This window comes from Oncorhynchus nerka, linkage group LG15 (genome assembly GCF_034236695.1).
Source record: "Oncorhynchus nerka isolate Pitt River linkage group LG15, Oner_Uvic_2.0, whole genome shotgun sequence".
Lineage (NCBI taxonomy): Eukaryota > Metazoa > Chordata > Actinopteri > Salmoniformes > Salmonidae > Oncorhynchus > Oncorhynchus nerka.
Genome location: NC_088410.1, coordinates 88,562,362 through 88,579,234, shown reverse-complemented (window position 1 = coordinate 88,579,234; position 16,873 = coordinate 88,562,362).

The following is a 16,873-nucleotide window of genomic DNA, read 5'->3' as shown; positions in this document are numbered from 1 at the left end:
CAAACTATCATGGTCCAAACACACCAAGACAGTCATGAAGATGGCATGAAAAAGCCTATTCCCCCTCAGGAGACTGAAAAGATTTGGCATGGGTCCTTAGATCCTCAAAATGTTACTTTTATTTTCAATTTTAAATGTTTTACTTATCTATCTTTTACTTAACTTTTTTTTCTTTTTTTTCTTAACTTCTTAAATAATTGTTGGTTAAGGGCTTTACTGTAAGGTAAACCTACTCTACACCTGTTGTATTCGGCACATGTGACAAATACAATTTGATTTGACTTTACTCAAGGCTGAAATTGCTGCCAAATGTGCTTCAACAAAGAACTAAGTAAAGGGTCTGAATACTTATGCAAATGTAATATGTCAGGGGTATTGTGCGTAGATTGATGAGGGGGAAAAAACGATTTATTCCATTTTAGAAAAAGGCTGTCATGTAATAAAATGTGGAAAAAGCACTGTAGCTAACATAACTAACTTATCTTTAAACCCGCTAGAGTCATACAAAAACATTACAGTGTATAGTCAGTAAGCAGTTTATCACTTACACCGGCAGGCCCCAGTGGCAATGAATTAGTAAAACCAAAAGCTAACGTTGACTTGGAAGAGTTCCAATGTTGTGTTGGATAGTCATAGCCAGCTAGCTGTCTTTGAGCAGGGTGTTTGAGTGTGCTAAACTAGCCTCTCTCTATCACTCTCTTGCTTCTCCTTCATTTTGGAAGAGATTAATTTGTTTAAAACTGTTCAACTATTGTTTTTCTCTCTCTTTGAGTTAACTACTCACCACATTTTATGCACTGCAGTGCTAGCTAGCTGTAGTTTTTGCTTTCAGTACTAGATTCATTCTTGGAACCTTTGATTGGGTGGACAACATGTCAGTTCATGCTGCAAGAACTCTGATAGGTTGGAGTACGTCCTCTGGACATTGAACCTTGAGCCTTCTAGGTTTTGTATTCAATAAATGTACCAGCTTCACCATGGTGCTACCCTACGGAGTGCCGCTGAGGCTACTGTAGACCTTCATTGCCAAAAAAGTGTGTTTGAATCAATTAATCGGTGACGTGAAAATATTTTATGTAGTTTAGTCTAAAAAGGATAACTTTTTAAATGTTTTACCATTTTTATTTACATGAAATTCACTGAGGAGGATGGTCCTCCCCTTCCTCCTCTGATGAGCTTCCACTGTAGGGTATACAGAAGGCCAAAAACACAGTGGAAAGATGATGTTAATAAAATACAGTATGTGCTTCATATTTTCAGTTGCCCCCTACTACGTTTCAGAAGGCATTGTTCAGGTTCTTTCGATTCTGCAAGCTCTCATGTTTACTTATTGTTAGCAGTTGATGTTATTCTTCAATAACACAGACCCCAAAGCAAATCAGGGGGAGGAAAATATGTTTATTCAAATAGGACAAATCCTTCTTGGAAGGAAATGGTCATTCTCCCCTGTCATCAGTGATGCTGATGCTGATGTGTTTCTCTCCAGTGAACAGAGGGACAGGATCGAGTTTTTTACCCAGCCCTAGCCCGTGGTTGACCAATTAGATTTCCTTGCAATAAAACTCTATCCTATTTCAGGTTGGACCAATGAGAACGTGCCACACCATGAGTTCAGGACTGACATTCCTAACAGATGTTGAACTGAAAACCAACTATTTCCATTGATAATTCCCTATTACAGAAAAAACACTATTTCCATAGATCGTTACTACTCTATTGACTTCTCGTCCCCTGTCTCTGTGTTGTGTATTTATCTTCGAAATATTCATATAATATTATGATGCTAATTCTTTAGTGGGCTGAAAGAGCGGGCAATTCTTAGGTTGTATCTACCTCGGTCAAATACACATTTGCTGTAACATTTGCTAATACAAAGGTATTATACACAGCAGGCATACCTGAATAAAATGTCAAAACATGGGTTGTGACTCCTTTGTGACTGTGAAGAAAAAAAACGGGACATGTACAGGCTTCTGCTGTTTCAATATTAGAACACACAGTCTGAGAGAATTAAAGATAATGTTGGTCAACACTGTACACACACAGTTGGAGGTTATTCTTTTAATTTCGTTATTGTTTCATACATTTATGAATATTGTATTACAAGCTGACACATTTGTGCTACTGTAGTGTATGTCACATGAGTTTTCTAACTATACTCAATGCATTTTCAGTGGGTCGATCCCGAGCAGCAGACAACACACTAGTCATTTCTGGAGGACTCTACGATGGTTCACAAATCTATAATCCTACTATGGCAACTACTGAGCATTACAAGCATTTCGCTACACCCACAATAACATCTGCTAAACATGTGTATGTGACCAAAAATTTTTGATTTTGATTTGACATGATGGAGAGTGCGTTAAATTTTGACAACCATCTACGTGTGTCCCAGCCATCACAGTTCCGCCTGGAGTTCTTGACTGAAGAACGAGAGCTCTCCCAAGGCTATGGAGGCCTCTACTTTTCATTCATTTCAGCCTATTGTTTATGATTTAAAAAAAATCTCAAATCTATCTTTTTTAACTTCACTTCATCAATTGTAATGTCAAACCTAGCCAATGGCTTTAAAAAAAAATCACTAATCACTTAATCAATTGTAATGTCAAACATAGCCAATGGTTTAAAAAAAATCACTAATCACTTCATCAATTGTAATATCAAACCTAGCCAATGGCTTTAAAAAAATCACTAATCGCTTCATCAATTGTAATATCAAACCTAGCCAATGGCTTTAAAAAAAATCACTAATCACTTCATCAATTGTAATGTCAAACCTAGCCAATGGCTTTAAAAAAAATCACTAATCACTTCATCAATTGTAATGTCAAACCTAGCCAATAGGCCCCCTAAAAAAAAGCAGCGTCGCAGTTCTTGACACAAACCGGTGCACCTGGCACCTACTACCATACCTCCTTCAAAGGCAGTTACATTTTTTTTATTGTCCCTTCACCCTCTGAAAGGTACAATCCACGTCTCAATTGTCTGAAGACTTAAAAATCCTTCTTTAACCTGTCTCCTCCCCTTCATCTACGCTGATTGAAGTGGATTTAACAAGTGACAATAAGGGATCATAGCTTTCACCTGGATTCACCTGATCAGTCTATGTCATGGAAAGAGCAGGTGTTCCTAATGTTTTTTACAGTCCGTGTATATTATTAATGTCTTTACACTTTTTGACAGATTTAGCTGATTATTGACAAATCAGGGAGAATACGACCATCTGCGTAAATACAAATAAATGACTATAACACATTTTAGCATAATTTTATTTGGTAGTAATATAAATAGTAATAAATTACCAGTGGTGGAAAAAGTACTCAATTATCATCATCAATTATTATTATCATACAAAAAGTAAAGATACGTTAATAGAAAATGACTCAAGTAAAAGTGAAAATCACCCTGTAAAATCTATCTTGAGTAAATTTCTTGACGTATTTGGTTTTAAATATACTTAAGTATCAAAAGTAAATGTATAAATAATTAAAATGTTCTTATATTAAGCAAAACAGACAGCACGATTTTCTTGTTTTTTACATTTACGGATAGCCAGGGGCACACTCCATCACTTAGACATCCTTTACAAATGAAGCATGTGTGTTTAGTGATTCCACCAGATCAGAGGCAGTAGGGATGACTAGGGATGTTCTCTTGATATGTGCAAGAATTTAACAATTTTCATGTCCTGCTAAGCATTAGAAATGTATGGAGTTAAAAGTCCATAATTTTCTTTAGGAATGTAGTGGAGTAAAAGTTGTCAAAAATATAAATAGTGAAGTAAAGTACAGATACCAAAAAACTACTTAAGTAGTACCTTAAAGTATTTTTACTTAAGTACTTTACACCACTGTCAATAACAATGCAATGTTGACAAATGTCATATATAGGAACATAAAAACAGCACAAGCAAAAACAACAATGTTATGAACAAACACTTGAACTTATTTATGTTGAATGGACTCAAAGGTGGCTGTTCAAAACAAGCATTTTACATGTTTTCCATTAATAAAGTGAGTAATGTGGCTAAACAGTAACATCAAAACAAGATAATATACTTTGTTCATTTCAAATTGTTTTGACTTGCATTTGAAATGTATATTTCGGTCAACAGATTTCCCAGCATCAGACAACTACAGACATGAATGAACTTGAGAGCAGTGGTGTAATGAAAAAAGCATATTGAATGTCCACATTTGTCACACACACAGAAAACGATCCATTTTGAAAAGCACTTGTTGTTTTTCTTCTCCTTGTCAGCACCAGCGGCAGCTGTCCAACCAGCATCCTGCATCCTTTTCATTGCAGCGAGCTTTAAAGCACTCCAAAGTGATTTCTGAACAACAGGGCTCTGGACCTGAAACATTACGATAGTATAAAACAGGAAAAATGAGTGAAGCAGAAGCAAACCGGTGGAAGTGATTGTGGAAGTGGCTAATAGTGACCTGAAAATTGTAGAACCCCACAGCATTAACTACTTTTATAAGTTACATACTATATTTTAGAAGTTGCAGAGTACAGACTATACTATAATGCAATATGGTATTTCACAGCTTATTTCATAATGCAGAGGGAGTATTGCCAAGTAAATCAAGTATTTGGTGATAATGTTCAGCTGGCTCATTCGTTCCTCAATATGTCCACGTTTTGATGCTGTGCTGCTGGGACACTTGGCTGCAGGCGGCTTTTGAATGGATCAGTTGCAACTGCAAAGCTCTGCCATTATAAGAACCAGAAAGACATCCAAGTTATAAGTGATATTTAAAGAAAAATTATTCCCACAATGAAAATGTGCATACCATACAGCATGCATTATAAAGTTATGAGTTCAAACCTATTTGTGGTCACTGGGAATTGCGTGGTATTTCATAATACATCCTGAGTTTTAGGCCAATCCAATGTTTTCAGCACTATTAAAGTTAAAGCAGTGTGTTCATTAGATCGACCATATAAATCTTTATGTTCAGAGCTGTCAGACTTGGGGTCAAGCTCCAGAGTGCTCTTCCTCCAGGTCAAGCTCCAGTGTGCTCTTCCCCCCAGGTCAAGCTCCAGTGTGCCATTCCCCCAGGTCAAGCTCCAGTGTGCTCTTCCTCCAGGTCAAGCTCCAGTGTGCTCTTCCCCCAGGTCAAGCTCCAGTGTGCTTTTCCCCCAGGTCAAGCTCCAGAGTGCTCTTCCTCCAGGTCAAGCTCCAGAGTGCTCTTCCTCCAGGTCAAGCTCCAGTGTGCTCTTCCTCCAGGTCAAGCTCCAGTGTGCTCTTCCCCCAGGTCAAGCTCCAGTGTGCTCTTCCCCCAGGTCAAGCTCCAGTGTGCTCTTCCCCCAGGTCAAGCTCCAGTGTGCTCTTCCCCCAGGTCAAGCTCCAGTGTGCTCTTCCTCCAGGTCAAGCTCCAGTGTGCTCTTCCTCCAGGTCAAGCTCCAGTGTGCTTTTCCCCCAGGTCAAGCTCCAGAGTGCTCTTCCTCCAGGTCAAGCTCCAGAGTGCTCTTCCTCCAGGTCAAGCTCCAGTGTGCTCTTCCCCCAGGTCAAGCTCCAGTGTCCTCTTCCTCCAGGTCAAGCTCCAGTGTGCACTTCCTCCAGGTCAAGCTCCAGGGTGCTCTTCCCCCAGGTCAAGCTCCAGGGTACTCTTCCCCCAGGTCAAGCTCCAGTGTGCTCTTCCTCCAGGTCAAGCTCCAGTGTGCTCTTCCTCCAGGTCAAGCTCCAGTGTGCACTTCCTCCAGGTCAAGCTCCAGTGTGCTCTTCCCCCAGATCAAGCTCCAGGGTGCTCTTCCCCCAGGTCAAGCTCCAGGGTGCTCTTCCCCCAGGTCAAGCTCCAGGGTACTCTTCCCCCAGGTCAAGCTCCAGGGTACTCTTCCCCCAGGTCAAGCTCCAGGGTACTCTTCCCCCAGGTCAAGCTCCAGGGTACTCTTCCCCCAGGTCAAGCTCCAGGGTACTCTTCCCCCAGGTCAAGCTCCAGGGTACTCTTCCCCCAGGTCAATCTCCAGTGTGCTCTTCCTCCAGGTCAAGCTCCAGGGTACTCTTCCCCCAGGTCAAGCTCCAGGGTACTCTTCCCCCAGGTCAAGCTCCAGTGTGCTCTTCCCCCAGGGAACAGACTTCCCAGCGGACGGAGAAGTTCTGATTCTGTAAGACTGTGGAGAAAATCACTCAATCACAGAGAAATAGGATGGAGAGAATCCTCTGGGGGAATGGTACACGTGTCACGGTCAACAAATAAAACACAGTGAATACTACACATAAAAAATCTATCCCCACCTTCATCCGTGGTGTTGCGCCAGCTGTACTGGGGGAACGCCAAGATGGAGTTTTGAGAGCTTTGCTTTCTTTTGACACATCAAACATACCACTCCAGTTAATCTAATAAATTCTACAGTGATCATACAACATACCAACACCACATCCATTGATGATGGAATAGCCTACATTATAAAAACACCACACAAAATAATCAACCGATTCCAATACCTTAATTTGCGGTGTTGCTATAACTGTTGTTATGGAGCTCCAAGGTGGAGTTCTTGGGGCTTTGCTTTCCATTTCCTTTGACACATCAAAACTATATCAGTTAATCTGAGGAATTATACAGTGATCATGCACAGGGATGTAATGGAGAACAGAAAGAACCCAATCATTTTTAAGAGGATCATGATCAATAACATTCATGTTTGGATTCACAGCATCTCTTCTGTCTGAGCTTTGGGATTGGGTTACAGAGGCTTTGTGTGACTGTCCTCAGGCATCATGGCTGAGTGTTTCAGAACACCTAACTTCTATGGACGTTGGCTAAGGCAGCTAGCTCATTTGCAAATGTTTTTGTTGTTGGGGAAAAACAATAGTTTTTTTCAGACACGTTTAAACAACACTAAGTGCTGTTGTAATGTTCTGATATCTGAATATGTACCTGTTTATCCTGTGTCTGCAGCTGTCTGCTCATTTTCTGACATGCCGTCTCTTTTTCCAGACCTGTAATCTCCTGTAGTCAGCTTTCCTACAACACAACATGACATCACGACTGAGTCAATAGACAACATTTGTCACTTGACACAGCTTTGTCAGCATGGTGGATGGCAGGGGACTTACCCTCTCCTTCATTTCTTTCTCCAGTTGTTCCTTCAAATGGCCATTTTCCATGTTCTGCTGTGACAGATCCAATTCCTGAGGAAAAATCAGAAAAGAAGCAGATATATAACACTCTACTGAAATACTCCCAGTTTATACAATGCCATTTTTATTCATGTACTATCATGTATCATACCAGTGATGTTCTATTAGCAGCTGCCTCCATGTCTTTTCTCTTCTTATCATCAAGCTCTGCATCTTTCTCGTCAACCATTTTGTCATAGTGGTTCTGATGCCAACAGAGAACTTAACCTTGTGCTTTCCGTCACGGCAACCATGTCTGCTCTCTTGTTCTGACGTTTGACTTCAGCATCTTCCTTACTCTTGACGGCCTCTGTAGGTACCTGCAGGGATAAGGTTACAGTCGAAGTCGGAAGTTAACATACACTTAGGTTGGAAACTGTTGTTTCCACCACTCCACAAATTTCTTGTTAACAAACTATAGTTTTGGCAAGTCGGTTAGGACATCTACTTTGTGAATGACAGAAGTAATTTTTCCAACAATTTGTTACAGACAGATTATTTCACTTATAATTCACTGTATCACAATTCCAGTGGGTCAGAAGTTAACATACACGAAGTTGACTGTGCCTTTAAACAGCTTGGAAAATTCCAGAAAATTATGTTATGGCTTTAGAAGCTTCTGTTAGGCTAATTGATATCATTTGAGTCAATTGGAGGTAAACCTGTGGATGTATTTCAAGGCCTACCTTCAAACTCAGTGTCTCTTTACATTTTACATTACATTTAAGTCATTTAGCAGACGCTCTTATCCAGAGCGACTTACAAATTGGTGCTTTCACCTTATGACATCCAGTGGAACAGCCACTTTACAATAGTGCATCTAGGTCTTTTAAGGGGGGGGGGGGGTGAGAAGGATTACTTTATCCTATCCTAGGTATTCCTTAAAGAGGTGGGGTTTCAGGTGTCTCTTTGCTTGACATCATGGGAAAATCAAAAGAAATCAGCCAAGACCTCAGAAAAAAATGTAGACCTCCACAAGTCATCACATTCCCAGTGGATCAGAAGTTTACATACACTCAATTAGTATTTGATTGCATTGACCTAAAGTGGTTTAACTTGGGTCAAACATTTCGGGTAGCCTCCCACAAGCTTCCCACAATAAGTTGGGTGAATTTTGGCCCACTCCTCCTGACAGAGCTGGTGTAACTGAGTCAGGTTTGTAGACCTCTTTGCTCGCACACGCTTTTTCAGTTCTGCCCACAAGTTTTCTATGGGATTGAGGTCAGGGCTTTGTGATGGCTACTCCAATACCTTGACTTTGTTGTCCTTAAGCCATTTTGCCACAACTTTGGAAGTATGCTTGGGGTCATTGTCCATTTGTAAGACCCATTTGCGGCCAAGCTTTAATTTCCTGACTGATGTCTTGAGATGTTGCTTCAATATATCCACAAAATTTTCCTACCTCATGAAGCCATCTATTTTGTGAAGTGCACCAGTCCTTCCTGCAGCAAAGCACCCCACAACATGATGCTGCCACCTCCGTGCTTCACGGTTGGGATGGTGTTCTTCGGCTCGCAAGCTTCCCTCTTTTTCCTCCAAACATAAAGATGGTTATTATGGCCAAACATTTCTATTTTTGTTTCATTAGACCGGAGGACATTTCTCCAAAAAGTATGATCTTTGTCCCCATGTACAGTTGCAAACTGTAGTTTGGCTTTTTATGTCTGTTTTGGAGCAGTGGCTTCTTCCTTGCTGAGCGGCCTTTCAGGTTATGTCGATATAGGACTCGTTTTACTGTGAATATAGATACTTTGTACCTGCTTCCTCCAGCATCTTCACAAGGTCCTTTGCTGTTGTTCTGGAATTGATTTGCACTTTTCACACCAAAGTATGTTCATCTCTAGGAGACAGAACGCGTCTCCTTCCTGAGCGGTATGGCGGCTGTGTGGTCCCATGGTGTTTATACTGGCGTACTATTGTTTGTACAGATGGACATGGTACCTTTAGGCATTTTGAAATTGCTCCCAAGGATGAACCCAACTTGTGGAGGTCTACAATTTTTTTCTGAGGTCTTGTCTGATTTCTCTTGATATTCCCATTTTTCAAATTTGTAGGCCTTGAAATATATCCACAGGTACACCTCCAATTGACTCAAATGATGTCAATTAGCCTATCAGAAGCTTCTAAAGCCATTACATTATTTTCTGGAATTTTCCAAGTGTCACGCCCTGACCTGAGATATCTCTGTTTTCTTTATATTATAGTTAGGTCAAGGTGTGACTAGGGTGGATACGCTAGTTTTTGTATTGTCTAAGGGTTTTGTATGTCTCAGGGTTTCGCATTGTCTAGGGTTTTTGTATGTCTAGAGTTTTGCAAGTCTAGGTATTTGTATTTTTATGGTGGCCTGATATGGTTCCCAATCAGAGGCAGCTGTTTATCGTTGTCTCTGATTGGGGATCATATTTAGGTAGCCATTTCCCTTTTGTGTTTGTGGGTTCTTGTCTATGTGTAGTTGTAATAGCGTCACGTGTCGTTTTGTTATTTTGGTTAGTTTGTTCAGTGTTCATTCTTATAATAATAAAGAATGTACGCCTACCACGCTGCGCTTGGGTCTCCTTCATAAGACGAACGTGACACCAAGCTGTTTAAAGGCACAGTCAACTTAGTGTATGTGAACTTCTGAACCACTGGAATTGTGATAAAGTGAATTATAAGTGAAATAATCTGTCTGTAAACAATTGTTGAAAAATTATGCAAAATTATTCAGGCCCCTTAAGTTAATACTTTTTAGCGCCACCTTTTGCTGCGATTACAGCTGTAAGTCGCTTGGGGTATGTCTCTATCAGTTTTGCACATCGAGAGACTGACATTTTTTCCCATTCCTCCTTGCAAAACAGCTCGAGCTCAGTGAGGTTGGATGGAGAGCATTTGTGAACAGCAGTTTTCAGTTCTTTCCACAGATTCTCGATTGGATTCAGGTCTGGACTTTGACTTGGCCATTCTAGCACCTGGATATGTTTATTTTTTAACCATTCCATTGTAGATTTTGCTTTATGTTTTGGATCATTGTCTTGTTGGAAGACAAATCTCCGTCCCAGTCTCAGGTCTTTTGCAGACTCCATCAGGTTTTCTTCCAGAATGGTCCTGTATTTGGCTCCATCCATCTTCCCATCAATTTTAACCATCTTCCCTGTCCCTGCTGAAGAAAAGCAGGCCCAAACCATGATGCTGCCACCACCATGTTTGACAGTGGGGATGGTGTGTTCAGGGTGATGAGCTGTGTGGCTTTTACGCCAAATATAACGTTTTGCATTGTTGCCAAAAAGTTCAATTTTGGTTTCATCTGACCAGAGCACCTTCTTCCACATGTTTGGTGTGTCTCCCAGGTGGCTTGTGGCAAACTTTAAACGACACTTTTTATGGATATCTTTAAGAAATGGCTTTCTTCTTGCCACTCTTCCATAAAGGCCAGATTTGTGCAATATACGACTGATTTTTGTCCTATGGACAGTGTCCCACCTCAGCTGTAGATCTCTGCAGTTCATCCAGAGTGATCATGGGCCTCTTGGCTGCATCTCTGATCAGTCTTCTCCTTGTATGAGCTGAAAGTTTAGAGGGACGGCCAGGTCTTGGTAGATTTGCAGTGGTCTGATACTCCTTCCATTTCAATATTATCGCTTGCACAGTGCTCCTTGGGATGTTTAAAGCTTGGGAAATCTTTTTGTATCCAAATCCGGCTTTAAACTTCTTCACAACAGTATCTCGGACCTGCCTGGTGTGTTCCTTGTTCTTCATGATGCTCTCTGCGCTTTTAACGGACCTCTGAGACTATCACAGTGCAGGTGCATTTATACGGAGACTTGATTACACACAGGTGGATTGTATTTATCACCATTAGTCATTTAGGTCAACATTGGATCATTCAGAGATCCTCACTGAACTTCTGGAGAGAGTTTGCTGCACTGAAAGTAAAGGGGCTGAATAATTTTGCATGCCCAATTTTTCAGTTTTTGATTTGTTAAAAAAGTTTGAAATATCCAATAAATGTAGTTCCACTTCATGATTGTGTCCCACTTGTTGTTGATTATTCACAAAAAAATACAGTTTTATATCTTTATGTTTGAAGCCTGAAATGTGGCAAAAGGTCGCAAAGTTCAAGGGGGCCGAATACTTTCGCAAGGCATTGTATAGGGGGCAGCATTTTCACTTTTGGATAAATAGCGTGCCCATTTTCAACTTCCTGCTACTAATGCCAAGAATATAAGACATGCATATTAGTAGATTCTGAGGTTTCTAAAACTGTTTGAATCATATCTTATGTAGCATGCAAAACCCAGAGGACTAACCGTTCAGATTCTTTTTTTTAGGTCTCTGTCTGTTCAGTGGGTTCTCATTGGGAAGCGATATTTCTTAGGAACTTGTTTTCAGTTTCTACCGCTTCCAATGGATGTCACCAGTCTTTGAAATTTGGTTGAGGTTATTCCTTTGTGCAATGAAGAAGTATGGCCATCTAGGAACTGCGTAACACTGTTGAGAGTTGTGCAAGACTTGAAAAGTAGCTTGGTTTGTTGTCTTCAGAGATAGACCCGTCTTCAATTTGATCGATTATTAACGTTTAAAAATACCTAAAGTTGTATTACAAAAGTAGTTTGAAATGTTTTGGCAAAGTTTACAGGCAACTTTTGAAATATTTTGTAGTGACGTTGCGCAATTTGGAAGCTCATTTTTTTCTGGATTAAACGCGCCAAATAAATGGATATATATGGACAGAATTAATCGAACAAAAGGACCAATTGTGATGTTTATGGGACATATTGGAGTGCCAACAAAAGAAGCTCGTCAAAGGTAAGGCGGTGTTTTATATTTTATTTCTGCGTTTTGTGTAGCTCCTGCAGGGTTGAAATATGCTACCCTCTTCGTTTACTGCTGTGCTATCACCAGATAATAGCTTCTTATGCTTTCGCCGAAAAGCCTTTTTAAAATCTGACATGTTGGCTGGATTCACAACGAGTGTAGATTTCATTTACTATCTTACATGTGTGATTTAATGAAAGTTTGATTTTTATATCATTTTATTTGAATTTGCCACACTGCATTTTTCCTGGCTTTTGGCCAAGTGGGACGCAAGCGTCCCCTATACCATAAGAAGTTAAAAGGCCATTTGCCTTTTGGTAGGCCGTCATTCTAAATAAGAATTGCAATGCAGCAAGATACATTTGTTCTCAAAATCATTCACCTTTTCTTTCCCATAAAGAGGATTTGAAATCCTAAAATGACAAAGTTGAAGAGCAAGGTGAAGACACTGAGAATCTGCAGAAGAAACTTGGTAAAAGGTTTAAGCAAATCAACTGTTTCAAACTGTTTTTCAGACAACGACAAAATACGGCCAAATCTACAGTTGAAGTCGAAAGCTTACATACACTTAGGTTAGAGTCATTAAAACATGTTTTTCAACCACTCCACAAATTTCTTGTTAAAATACAATATAAATATAGGACAAAACACACATCACAAAAAGAGAGTCAACACAACACTACATAAAGAGAAACCTGAGACAACAACATAGCAAGGCAGCAACACATTACAACACAGAATGGTAGGATCACAACATAACAACAACATGGTAGCAACACAAAAACATGGTACAAACATTATCGGGCAGAGTCAACAGCATAACGGTCAAGAAGATAGAGACAACAATACATCACACAAAGCAGCCACAACTGTCAGTGAGAGTGTCCATGTTTGAGTCTTTGAATGAAGAGATTGAGATTAAGCTGTCCGTTTGAGTGTTTGTTGCAGCTCGTTCCAGTCGCTAGCTGCAGAGAACTGAAAAGAGGAGTGACCCAGGGATGTGTGTGCTTTGGGGACCTTTAACAGAATGTGACTGGCAGAACGGATGTTGTATGTGGAGGATGAGGGCTGCAGTAGATATATCAGATAGGGGGGAGTGAAGCCTAAGAGGGTTTTATAAATAAGCATCAACCAGTGGGTCTTGTGACGGGTATACAGAGATGACCAGCTTACAGAGGAGTATAGAGTGCCGTGATGTGTCCTATAAGGTGCATTGTTGGCAAATCTGATGGTCGGATGGTAAAGAACATCTAGACGCTCGAGAGCACCCTTACCTGCCGATCTATAAATGATGTCTCCGTAATCTAGCATGGGTAGGCTGGTCATCTGAATCAGGATTATTTTGGCAGGTGGGGTGAAAGAGGAGCAATATCGATAGAGGAAACCAAGTCTAGATGTAACTTTAGCCTGTAGCTTTGATATGTGCTGGTGGCAGGACAGTGCACCGTCCAGCCATTCTCTCAAATACTTGTATGAGGTGACTACCTAAAACTCTAAACCCTCAGAGGTAGTAATAACACCTGTGGGAAGAGGGTAATTCTTCTTACCAAACCACATGACCTTTGTTTTGGAGGTGTTCAGAACAAGGTTAAGGGTAGGGAAAGCTTGTTGGACACTAAGAAAGCTTTGTTGTAGAGCATTTAACACAAAATCCAGGGAGGGGCCAGCTGAGTATAAGACTGTATCATTTGCATATAAATGGATGAGAGAGCTTCCTACTGCCTGAGCTATGTTGTAAATTGAGAAAGAGCGTGGGGCCTAAGATTGAGCCTTGGGGTACTCCCTTGGTGACAGGCAGTGGCTGAGACAGCAGATTTCTGACTTGATACGCTACACTCTTCGAGAGAGGTAGTTAGCAAACCAGGCCAAAGACCCCTCAGAGAAGATTTTCTTGACCTTAGCCGGCCTACAAGAATGGAATGGTCTACCGTATCAAAATCTTTGGCCAAGTCAATAAAAATAGCAGCATATTAACAGCAGCATATTAAATATTAACAATCAACTCTGACCATAATTGATGGTTTTCCTCCTGGAGTCTTTCAATTTCCTTCTTCATCTTCATCTATTTTGCCTCCCTCTCCTGAATGAGAGAAAAATATTCCCATAACACTATACCATAAATTATCAGAAAACTGCTCAATTATTCTGTATTATTCTATACATATAGCAACACATGTTCAATTCATACAGACTTTTAGTTGTGCTACAAGAATGGTTGCCTCTGAGGATTCATTCTGCATCGTCTCCAGAATAGTCTTGTTCTCAAGTTGCAGCTGATTGAGACTTGCTGATAGCTCTTCACACTTCACCCTGGGGAAGAGTTCACATTCAGCATTATTTAAATGGAGAAAAACTGTCCCTCAGGTAATTATATAAGTGATATTTGAACATCAAAGGCCTTACTCATGTTGTACAATGTCTGTCTTTAGATGATCTTTTTCCTTGATGGATTTTTCCTCTCTTCTCATTGCAGCAGATAATTGCCCCTCAATCTCTTGTATTTTCCTCTGTGGGAGAGAACACATTAACAATATCTTTCCTGGACGATTGCATGTACAGGTGTCGGACAAAAAATTGAAGCCAATATTGTGCGAGGAAAATACAATTGATAGAATCAAATCTCAGTCATATTGTCTTTTTCCTTCAAATAGTTTTGCATCGTTTCAGCCTTTTCAAGTGCATTTTCCAGTAAATTGTTTTCAGCAGACTATTCTGGACGGGTACAACACATTAATACGATTTAAGCAAACAATATTCATCTGAATAAGTAGTGCTACAAATGTATCTACACAACGGTCATCTGAACATCATCTTACCTTGAATTAGTGAATTTCAGCATGTTTCCCCTTCAACTCTGTGGTGAGTTCTGATGTTCTGGTCTCCACAACTTTGTTTTATCTAGTGACTGTATGGATTTTGTTTTGACATCCTAAAGGCAAGAGTTAAATAATTGCTCTTTCATTAACCTCACTACATGGACTAGGCATGACATTTATAAGAGGGAAGTGTCAATTTGGGTTCACAAAACACAGTGTAATCTTTATATTCTTTGAATTCATAACCTGTGTTTTGAATATTCTCTTCATCAGCATATTGGAGTACAAGATATAATACTAACTTCAAAGTCTTTATTGAGCTGTTCGGCACTTTGCAGACTCTAACAGGGATTCTTGTTCTTGTTTGAAACTTTGATGGGCTTCCTGATGTTGCTTTGTCAAAAAAAATAAGATGTTTATTAGTTTTTGTCATAAATCATGAAATTTAACAGGAGTAAAGCATTTATGATGCAGCTACCATGCTTGAAGTTACACTTTCAGTAAAATGCATGGAATATTTGGAAAAGTTCACACTTAGGCCTAATCAATGAACAAAATCAAAATAAATTAGATTTTTTTCAAGTGCCAATCTTACTTGCCGCCTCTTGTAAACTTTTGCAACTCTCTTGGGTTTCATAGAGGTTGAGCAGGATTTACTGAAGTTTTTCTTTTTTGTTCTTCCTTTTCATCTGTATCACAACGTTTAAGAGATATTTTCAGTTTGAATAGTCTACATACGCAAAGTAAAATACTGTTCATATTGTGTGTGACAACAAGAGGTTTCCAAAAATGTGTGTTTTGGGAAACACTCAAAAAAGCAGTGCCCATTACTCTACTCATGTTGATTTAGTCAGTTATTGACCAATCTCTTCTTGTTTCATTCTGAATTCTTCCCCAAACTTCTGCTTTAGATCATTCTTACAATCCCTCTTTGACTGTGTGAAATGTTCAAACCAAAGGAGTTGTTGTTCTATTTGAATGTACTGTGTACATTGCCTAGTGTTATGTTCATAACAACACAATACAAGTACATTGATGATTATATACAGTATTAAAAGTACACATACATTTCAGCATCTCATGGCGGTCAGTTTCTGCTTGAATACATAGGCTCTCAAAGGCAACATTCATCTTCTATAACAATTAATTAAGTAAACACATTTCACTAGCACCATACATGCTTTATTCATGTAGATAACAAATAACCAAAAGAACAGGAAATATTCATATTCACCTGAGTACTTTCACTGTGCTAATGACGCTGGAGGGGATGGCTGCCGTTTTACGGGCTCCTAACTGATTATGCTATTTTGTGTGTTTTTTTCTCATTGTTTGTAACTTATTTTGTACATAATGTATCTGCTACCGTCTTTAAGACCGAAAAGAGCTTCGGGGTATCAGAACAGCGATTACTACCCCGACTAACCTGTACCCCCGGATATTGACTCGGTACTGGTACCGGCTGTATATAGCCTCGTTATTGTTATTTTATTGTGTAACTTTTTTTTACTTTAGTTATTTTAGTAAATATATTCTTAAATAAATTTTTCTTAAAACTGCATTGTTGGTTAAGGACTAAGGACTTGTAAGTAAGCATTTCACGGTAAGGTTTACACCTGTTGTATTCGGCGCACGTGACAAAAAAGATTTGATCTTCTGTCCATGAACACATGATGGGTTTCTTTTTTAAGAGAACATAGGTTAGTTTGAGGACAACGTAGACCACAAATTGTCCTCATTTTGAATTTAGGTACTAGCATGTACACTTAGGCTGAGAAGACGGCATGTTTTAGTAACGTAGATGGACTTTCTCCGCTGATCTTTCAAACGTATATTTAAATATATGACTTATGTTCGAGAAATAAATGTACCAGATAAAAAGCAGAATGATAATACAGTGAAATATAGTGAAAGTATCATGTTGTAATCAAATACATACCTGTTCCGCAGATCATTCTCAATGCTCTGATCTTCTAGTTTAAATAGTGAGGCTTTCATTTCCGAACGGAAATATAAAGGAAAGGGAAATGCAATAACAATAATGATACACTTTTTTAACCTTTCTAGCGCAGGCGTTTCGCTAGCGGAACCCCTCGACAACATTCCGCTGAAAAGGCAGTGTGCGAAA